Source organism: Nerophis ophidion, linkage group LG28, assembly GCF_033978795.1.
Source record: "Nerophis ophidion isolate RoL-2023_Sa linkage group LG28, RoL_Noph_v1.0, whole genome shotgun sequence".
In the NCBI taxonomy this organism is placed as follows: Eukaryota; Metazoa; Chordata; class Actinopteri; order Syngnathiformes; family Syngnathidae; genus Nerophis; species Nerophis ophidion.
The window spans coordinates 31,994,260-32,004,294 of NC_084638.1; the positions used below are offsets into that span (position 1 = coordinate 31,994,260).

A 10,035-nucleotide genomic window follows, 5' to 3' on the forward strand; every position below is an offset into this window, starting at 1 on the left:
TTGACAAATGCTCTATTAAAATGTGACATTTGATATGCGTTTTACCATCGGCTGGTGATTTTGATGTGCTGCCCAAACAGTGAAGTAGACCGTCAATGTTCTATTAATAGCAAAACCCTTGGACTCTGAAAGTTGTAACATGTTGAAAACTGTGAAAAGAGTAATCGCTGCAAAGAAGACTTTGTAGAAGCAAGAATTTTGGAAAATCCTGGACATTCCAAAATGGTGATAGGTTAAAAAATGTGGAACCATTGTATTGTTGTATCATTATTTATAGTTAATTTCCTATTTTATTAAACATTTAAAAGTAAATGAGGCCATTCCTGAAGGAATTGTATACGAACGCTTCAATGCTGGGAGACTGACACAGGCATTTTGCTTTTACACACACCATTCTGACCCACGGTTTCAACACTTGGTACTTCTTAAAACCGTAACTTAAAAGGGTTGGCTAAACAGCTACTAAGGTACGAGGCAATTGGCACCCATGTTAACTACCCAACCGTTACTTAAAAAGGTTGGTAGAACAGCTATAAGGACTACGCAGCCAGTCTGCGGCCGGGCAGACCTTCGCTGCTGTTGCCCGGAGGGCACAGCATGCATGGGCTGCCCGGCGGCCGGGCAGACCTTCGCTGCTGTTGCCCGGAGGGCACAGCATGCATGGGCTGCCCGGCGGCCGGGCAGACCTTCGCTGCTGTTGCCCGGAGGGCACAGCATGCATGGGCTGCCCGGCGGCCGGGCAGACCTTCGCTGCTGTTGCCCGGAGGGCACAGCATGCATGGGCTGCCCGGCGGCCGGGCAGACCTTCGCTGCTGTTGCCCGGAGGGCACAGCATGCATGGGCTGCCCGGCGGCCGGGCAGACCTTCGCTGCTGTTGCCCGGAGGGCACAGCATGCATGGGCTGCCCGGCGGCCGGGCAGCCCTTCGCTGCTGTTGCCCGGAGGGCACAGCATGCATGGGCTGCCCGGCGGCCGGGCAGCCCTTCGCTGCTGTTGCCCGGAGGGCACAGCATGCATGGGCTGCCCGGCGGCCGGGCAGCCCTTCGCTGCTGTTGCCCGGAGGGCACAGCATGCATGGGCTGCCCGGCGGCCGGGCAGCCCTTCGCTGCTGTTGCCCGGAGGGCACAGCATGCATGGGCTGCCCGGCGGCCGGGCAGCCCTTCGCTGCTGTTGCCCGGAGGGCACAGCATGCATGGGCTGCCCGGCGGCCGGGCAGCCCTTCGCTGCTGTTGCCCGGAGGGCACAGCATGCATGGGCTGCCCGGCGGCCGGGCAGCCCTTCGCTGCTGTTGCCCGGAGGGCACAGCATGCATGGGCTGCCCGGCGGCCGGGCAGCCCTTCGCTGCTGTTGCCCGGGCTCCTTGTGTTTTCTTTCTACTTACTTAATATATCATTTCTGTTCCAAACAGCATCGCTGATGTCAACGGCAACATTTGAAAAATTAAAAATCCTGCGGTATAGGCATCTTTGGCAGGAGGTGTCTTCTGCCAAGGCATTTACTCTCCTGAAGGAATAAATAAAGTACTATCTAATCTAAATTTATTGATGTCTTGCACAATTTTTCAATCGGTGGAGAATTATTGAAGTAATAACATGTTGAAATGACAAATTGTAATACGGAATTTCGGGAAAACAGAGAATTTTTCCACTTCTTATGCAGAAGAAAGCTTCGACGGTGGAACAGTTAAAACGCGTTGAAAAATGTGGAAGGAGTAGTCGCCAGAAAAAGCTATAGCACAAGTATTGTGCGGCTGAATCAAGTTCGTTTTTGGGAATTTTTGCGTAAGGCCCCCCCCTTACGACATTCTCGAGAATTTCTTTTTTCCAAAATTATGCATTTTCTGTCCTTTTTGGGTTTTATCGGCACTTCTGAAGAGGTTTTGAGACATTTCCTACAACTATAGCACAAGTATTGTGCGGCTGAAGCACGTTCCTTTATTGGGGATTTTTGCGTAAGGCCCCCCCCCCCTACGACATTTTCGTGAAATAAAGTTTTCTAAAAATATGCATTTTCTGCCCTTTTTGGGTTTTGTCGGCACTTCTGAAGAAGTTTTGAGACATTTCCTACAACTATAGAACAAGTATTGTGCTGCTGAAGAAAGTTCGTTTTTGGGAATTTTTGCGTAAGGCCCCCCCTTACGACATTTTCGAGAATTTTTTTTTTCCAAAAATATGCATTTTCCACCCTTTTTGGGTTTTGTCAGCACTTCTGAAGAGGTTTTGAAACATTTCCTACAACTATGACACCAGTATTGTGCGGCTGAAGAAAGTTCGTTTTTGGGAATTTTTGCGTAAGGCGCCCCCCTTACGACATTTTCGAGAATTTTTTTCCCCAAAAATATGCATTTTCTGCCCTTTTTGGGTTTTGTCGGCACTTCTGAAGAGGTTTTGAGACATTTCCTACAACTATAGCACAAGTATTGTGCGACGGAAGAAAGTTCGTTTTTGTGAATTTTTGCGTAAGGCCCCCCCCCCTTACGACATTTTCGAGAAAAAAAGTTTTCCAAAAATATGCATTTTCTGCCCTTTTTGGATTTTGTCGGCACTTCTGAAGAGGTTTTGAGACATTTCCTACAACTATAGCACAAGTATTGTGAGGCTGAAGAAAGTTCGAAGGTGGAATGGTTTGAATAGGTTAAAACTTCGAAAAGTTGTATTGTTGTATCTTTATTTGTCATTATTTTTTTTATTTTTTTTATTAAACATTAAAAACTAGATGAGGCAATTCCTGAAGGAATTGCGTGTGATTGCTCCAATGCTGATGATGAACTGAAATCCCGAAATTATTTTAGCATTGTTAAAATCAAACACACGATTCCTGAAGAGTCTGAAAATTTTGAAGTTGGAACAGTTGGAATCAGATGGAATAAGTGGAACTTTGAAGGATGTCCCATTGATTTCAATAGGAATTTCCCCAAAACTTAGTCCATGAGTACTGTGCCTATTAGCAACATTAGCAATGACCTGCTAGTCCTTATACTTGTTCAACCAACCCTTTTAAGTTACGGTTTGGTAGTTAACATGGACTACGATTGAAACCGTGATTCAGGATGGTGTGTGGACAAGTTAAATTCCTGTGTCAAATGTCCAGACCACAAACTACAAGATGAAATAAATGTCTGTTGAAAAGTAATACTGAATTTGTCATTTGACTGTGGGCTCTGTTTGATTGATTTGTCAAAAAGTCTTTGACAGTAAAGAAGACTGCCTATGTCCAGTGTAGATTAAAGTCTTGACATTACCTGACCTGTGTGATTGTTAGTGATGGGTTGATGAGGCGTTGCACAGCCTTTTGACACATTTATAAACTGTATTGATCCTGTGTCACTAAATACTGACATCTGCTGGGCATTAAAATTCCCTACAGGAAATCTATGGACCAACTCAACTGACACTGATTTTATGACCTAGTATATCCAATAATATAAACCAAGTCATTGAATTTCATTTAGGATTATTTCATATCTTCATTTAAATAATACTATATTTTTTTAAATACTTTTTAGATACAGGCAATAAATAATGTGAACATGTATCATAACATGGAAATCTAAGAGAACGTGTTGTGAATGAGGATAGTTGTGGACTGGGAATTTTTTTTTTTTTTACACATGCGCTCTGATTACGCACTATTGATTGATTGATTGAAACTTTTATTAGTAGATTGCACAGTTCAGTACATATTCTGTACAATTGACCACTAAATGGTAACACCCGAATAAGTTTTTCAACTTAAGTCGGGGTCGGATTCCACGTTAATCAATTCATGGTAAAAACGTAATGAGTGATCCATCGAGCTGGATTTGAACCAGTGCCCTAAAGAACTCAGCATAAGCTAATACAGCTTTCCACTTTATCAACTGAGCTATCGAAAGGATTAGCTGTTACTGCACACTGACACAGTGTTTGGTTCATTGAGCTCGACGCAGATGTCGATGCATCAGTGTTGTCGGGTCTCCCACTAATTATCAATAGAACACCTTTGGGATGAATTAGAATGGAGACTGAGAGCCAGGCCAGGCCTTCTCCACCAACATCAGTGTGTGACCTCCCCAATGCGCTTTTGGAAGAATGGTGGAAAATTCCTATAAAGACACTCGGCAACCTTGTGGACAGCCTTCCCAGAAAAGTTGAAGCTGTAATAGCTGCAAAAGGTGGACCCACATCATATTGAACGCTATGGGTTAGGAATGATATGGCCCTTCAAGTTCATATGTGAGTCAAGGCAGGTGGCCAGATACTTTTGGCAATATAGTGTATTTGTTGGCGGCGGTGGTTTGCCTTGGAATAATCCACTATTTTGCATAAATGGCTGTAAAAAAACATGAAATGCAAAACATTCATGTTTAGAATGAGTGTTGTCACAGTTCCACAATTAACGAATGTACTTTTAAATTCACTATAAATTTACAAGAATATTGGTCAATATTATTACATATGTAAATATATATTGTAAAACATTAATTAATTATTGAATTTACTACTTCTATTGAAAACTGCTTCAAACTGTCAAGTATTTAAAGAGGTCCTATTATTTGAGAACCACTGGACCAGGATGGCGCAAGCGGGGATCGAACCTGGAACCCTCAAGTTGCTGGCACGGCCGCTCTACCAACCAAGCTGTACCGCCCTTTAAAATGGTAATACTAACTGTGGGGTGTTTTACCGCGGTTATCATTAATACCATTCATGGTTACATCCCTAGAGTGATTTTAGATGTGGGAGGGGCCCACAGATGCACTCGCTGGTCACATGCATTCATGGTCTACAAAAGTCTTTCCAATGGATGAGTCACTTTTTGGAAAAAGAGGTCTGATTACGCAATATAGCAAGAAAGTGGTTACGTTGGCAACACTGATCCCTTCCTGCTACATGGTCTTATGCTCTGGCAGACCAAGTGAGTTACAAGGTGTCTATGAGCAATTTTATGGGAGACACTTGACATGGAGGTGATCATCTTTAGCCCGCTGTTCCTCCACAGCCAACCCGCTGGGCATCCTCATCGCCAACATGGCGTCTCCAAAGATCGCTCGCACGGCACAACTCCCACTTTTGGTGAGTTATATAGAATTACTGAATAGCTGATTAAAGGATCTCAAGGTAAAAATAAATGTTCACCTGTCATCCTTCAGATGTTGGTCTATGCCGTTGTTGCCTGCGTCAGCTGTTTCCTCGTCACCATGGGCATGCGGTGCAGTGCCCCCCCCCCCCGACGCCGCCATCGGCCAGCGCAGAACATTCCACCTCGGAACCCTTCAGACATGGCTTCAAACTGGTAGGAAACATCCTGCACTGCAAAAAGTCAGTGTTCAAAAACGAGAAAAAAACAAACTAAAATTAGGGGTATTTAGCAATATTATCTGCCAATAAAAGAAGAAGGTTTATCTTGTCAAGACTTTCCAAAACAGGTCAAATTAGCAAACCTCTATGGACCAAAAAATACCTTAAAATAAGTATATTCTCACTAATAACAAGTGCACTTTTCTTGGTAGAAAAAAAGAGACCTTTTTCCTCAATATGTTGAAGAGTATTCTTACATGAAGTAAACGCTAAGGCCATTATCTTGACGTAACGATATGCGTTCGGCATCATGATTTTTTTTTTCATGCTTGAAGTAAGACATTTTTTACTTTAAAAAAGCAGTTTTCTACTTGTGCTGATGACACAGATTTTCAACAGTTGATATTCTAGTTTCAAGCATGTTTTACTCAATATAGGTCATAAGAGTGTGGTACGCCAGCTGCACCGAAGCAGACAAACAGGCGATTCAGAGGGTCATCAAGTCTCCACAAAAAATCATCGGCTGCCCCCTGCCCTCCTTGAAGGATTGACATAACTCCCGGTACCTCAACAAAGCAAAAAGCATCACCAAGGACAGCACACACCCCGGCTTCCACCTGTTCCACCTGCTACCATCGGGCAGGCGCTTCAGGTGCATCAGAGCCAGAACAAACAGACTCAGAGACAGCTTCTTTCCCAGAGCTGTCACCATGTTGAACTCTAACTTAATAATAATAATAATAAAAAAAATAATAATAATAATAATAATTCACCCCTATACAATATCCTACCCTAATACCCTACTGTGCAATACTACCCATCCATCCATTTTCTACCGCTTATTCCCTTCAAGTGCAATACGTCCGACACTGATTATTATTTATTACTTTGGTACTCTTGTCTTGTTCTGTATATTGTACAGTATTTTGTATTTCTATAGTGTTTTGTATATTGTACAGGATTGCTTCTTATTTTTATTGGATTGTAGTCTGTTTATTTCAATTGATAGTTTTTCCTTTATTACCTCTCGTGCCCATATTTGTTTCCACTACCGCACCTTAAGTTGGAGTCCTTAATCTCGTTCTATGCAAATATAATGACAATAAAGTCCATTCTATTGTATTTTATTCTATTCTATAACATCTCAGCAACAAGCTGTAATATCTTACTGAGATCATTTAGGAGCAAAACCCTTAAAACAAGTGAAACACTAACATCAAATCTGCTTAGTGAGAAGAATGATCTTATCAGACAGAAAAGAAGCAAATATCACCCTTATTTGAAACATTTCATCTTACTTTTTTTTTTGTGCAAATATATTTGATTTGATTTTACAGTTAAAATGACAAACAGTCACATCCACTCATACACACACACATACACACTTGAGGAGAGAGGTGCACATGAACTTTAACAACTCAAGGTTTACAATACAGACATTATTAGAAAATATACCCAAATATTGTATATATATATATATATACACATACACACACACATATATATATCCATACATATATATATACATATATCCATCCATCCTGCTGCGGCTCACGATCAGCAGGCTATCCAGATCACAGCAAAATGGATGAACATACCTCGGCATCAAGGATCCTCAGCAAGTGTTCACAAGATCACCTCCCGAGGGCCTGTCCACCGTACACACTTAGAGGGGAAAAAAAGGAAAAGTTACAGGGCTTGATCAATACAAAAAAAACTGAACAAAAAAGCAAGTAAACCATGACAAAACCATATCAGAAGTGACACAAGAAAAACAAGTGTAGTGTTGAATCAGTACAAAAGATAATAACAATAAAGATAAAAAAGGAATACAACTACAATAAGATGGCAGTTTAGTTTTTCTTTAAATGTCTATAAGTTATGCTTCAATATATGTCAGTAAAGGTTTCCAGGTTAATTCCCATTTGTTCATATTTGTAGAGTTTATAAATCTTATTTTTTCAAGAGTCATTACATTCACAAGTTCATTTAAGCAGTTCCTGAAGTTGGGTGCAGATAGACTATTCCAGTCTCTGAGAATGAGTCTTTTGGCCAAAACCGTCCCAAGCAGCAACACACTTCTAATATGTTTTGGAAGCTTTTGTGTTTCTGAAGACCACCCAAATAAGATCATATCCCTATCAGGGACAATTTGTCTCTGATATACCCCCGAGTAAAAAAAGAAAATGCTGGACCAAAATGATTGAATAATTGGACATCCCCAAAAGGAGTGAGACAATGATCCTTCAGCAGATTTACATTTATCACAAAGTGGAGATGTATCAGGATAAAATGTGTGTAATAAAACTTTCGAATAGTAAAAAGGATGAATCACTTTCAACTGTATGAGCCTATGTCTGCTGTTAATTGAGCACTTGTGAATTTGAGAGAGTGTCTGTTCCCATTGCTGATTGGGTATTGTTGTTCTTAGTTCCTGTTCCCATGCTCTTTTAACACTGTCTGCTGATGTCATGGACATAATGAAGCAGCTGACAAATTTAGCGATAGACTTTTTACTTGTGGGTGGTAAATTTAATACTTCTAAAAGAGGATGTTTTTCATTTACCAGCTGAGACTTTGAAATGTTTTCTTTGATAAATGTTTTTACCTGCAAATAGCAAAACCAACTGAATTGGGACAAATTAAATTTGATTCGCAAATGCTCAAATGACACAAGACTTTCCTCGACATAAATGTCTTTGATGCATTTAATTCCATTTGAGTACCAGTCAAAAAATGTTGTATCTGTTATCGATGGAATAAATGCATGATTGTGATATTTTGGTGAATACATAGTCACATTGGAAATATTCAATTGTTTTTTAATTTGAGAAAGAATTTTGATAGAATTTCGTACTACAACACTATGACGTATTGATTTAATTGAAGAGACTGGTTTAGTCAAAAGTAGCGATAGCAATGATGTATAAGGTTTCACTAATGACTGCAGTTCCAATTTCAGCCATAAGGGAGCAGAATTAAGAGATTCATTATTTGGGGACCCCATCTTCCAATAGGTCAATGCGTTCAGATTTGATGCCCAATAATAATTTTTGAACATTGGAAGATCCAGTCCCCCTTCCTCTGTAGATCTAAATAAGTGCTTTTTGGATATTCTGCGTTTTTTACATCCCCACACAAAATCTAGAACTAAAGATTCAAGTTTTTGGAAAAAATCTACAGGAATTACAATTGGTCAATTTTGAAAAAGATAAATACATTTTGGCAAGGTGATCATTTTGATAGCATTCACCTTGCCTAACATAGAGAGAGGTAGGGTCTTCAGATACTCAATACACACTTTCAGTCTCTCAAAGGCTTCAATAAAGTTCAACTTTAGTAATGATTCATCATTTTGAGATATTTTTAAGCCAAGATAGGATATGTAATTTTCTGCGACTTTAACTGGATTTTGACTGATCTCAACATGATCTCCTAGGAACATAAGCTCACTTTTGGACCAGTTTATTTTATAACCAGATATTCTACCAAAAGAGTCTACATATTCTAAAAGAAGTGGTAGTGCAACTTCTGGCTCAGTAAGTGTAACAAGTACATCATCTGCATAAAGTGAGATGAGACTCTCTGATGAGCCCACTGAAAATCCTTTAATATTAGACTTCATTCTTAAACCAATAGCCAGTGGTTCGAGGGCCAAATTGAAGAGTAAGGGCGAAAGGCAGTCACCCTGTCTCACTCCGCGGTGTAATTCAAAACTATCCCATATTACATTATTAGTTATGACATATGATTTTGGTGCAGAATAAATGATTTGAACCCATTTTATGAAATGTTCTCCCAATCCAAATAATTTGGGAACATGAAAAAGATAAGCCCACTCAATTGAATCAAAAGCTTTATGAGCATCCAGAGTCAGGACGGCAGCCTTTTTGTTTCCTGTGCAGTCAGAGTACAATACGTTCAGTAATCTCCGTACATTGCCAAAAGAAGGTCTGTCCGGGATGAAACCCACCTGATCTGGATGAATCATTTCTGTTATGTGGTTGCGAGTACCTTAGTTAGAATCTTATGGTCTAAATTGAGCAGGGAGATAGGTCTATAATTGGCTGGATCAAGTGGATTTTTTCCCTTTTTTGGTATTATACATATATGGGCTTCATACAAAGAACTTGGAAGTTTGTTGTTCACAAAAGAATCATTTAACATTCTAAGTATTATAGGGGATAGTATTTCACTGAAAGCTTGATAAAACTCCGCACCAAATCCATCTGGACCAGGGCTTTTATTCAAGGAGAAAGATTTCAGTGCTTTTTGCAGTTCTTCAGTTGAAATAGTGTTGTCTAAAGAATTCTGATGATTTGGACTCAGTTGAGGTAAGTTTAATGTGGTAAAAAAATCATTGAAATCATTAACCGATATAGCTGAATTAGATTGATATCATTCTGAATAAAAGTCTTTGAAGACATTATTGATATCCTTTAGATCTGTACATGTTTCACCTGTTTTTGAGCATATTTTGTGAATAGCAGCTTTGGCTTGATCTCCTTTGAGCTGTCTAGATAGAAGTTTTTGTGGTTTATCGGATATTTCAAAATGTTTTTGTTTATTTTTCAGCAGGAGTTTAGATACTTCCCCATGAAGAAGAAGAGAGTTGTATTCATTTTTCAGTTCCAGCATCTTATTGTAATCAGACTGCAAAAGAGAATTTATATGAATTTTTTCCATTTCTTTTTCTAATTCTCTCTGCCTTTTTCTAGTTTCTCTTTGTTTTGAGATTTCAAATGAAATGATATATC

General features: G+C 40.0%; 1 long non-coding RNA gene across 2 annotated transcripts in view; it reads right to left on the minus strand.

Moving 5' to 3' along the window:
- Positions 1–4,487: 4,487 nt before the first annotated feature.
- LOC133545038 (uncharacterized) overlaps positions 4,488–10,035 on the minus strand; it is an 8,445-nt gene continuing 2,897 nt past the window's right edge. Inside the window, exons 2-4 of one of the 2 annotated variants that reach the window (XR_009804716.1) lie at positions 6,877–6,943; positions 5,117–5,290; positions 4,488–5,047 (exon numbers count right to left, since the gene is read on the minus strand). This is a non-coding gene — a long non-coding RNA (uncharacterized LOC133545038). Of the gene's footprint in view, positions 5,291–6,876; positions 6,944–10,035 lie in introns of both variants that reach the window. The other variant, XR_009804715.1, reaches the window with a different exon arrangement.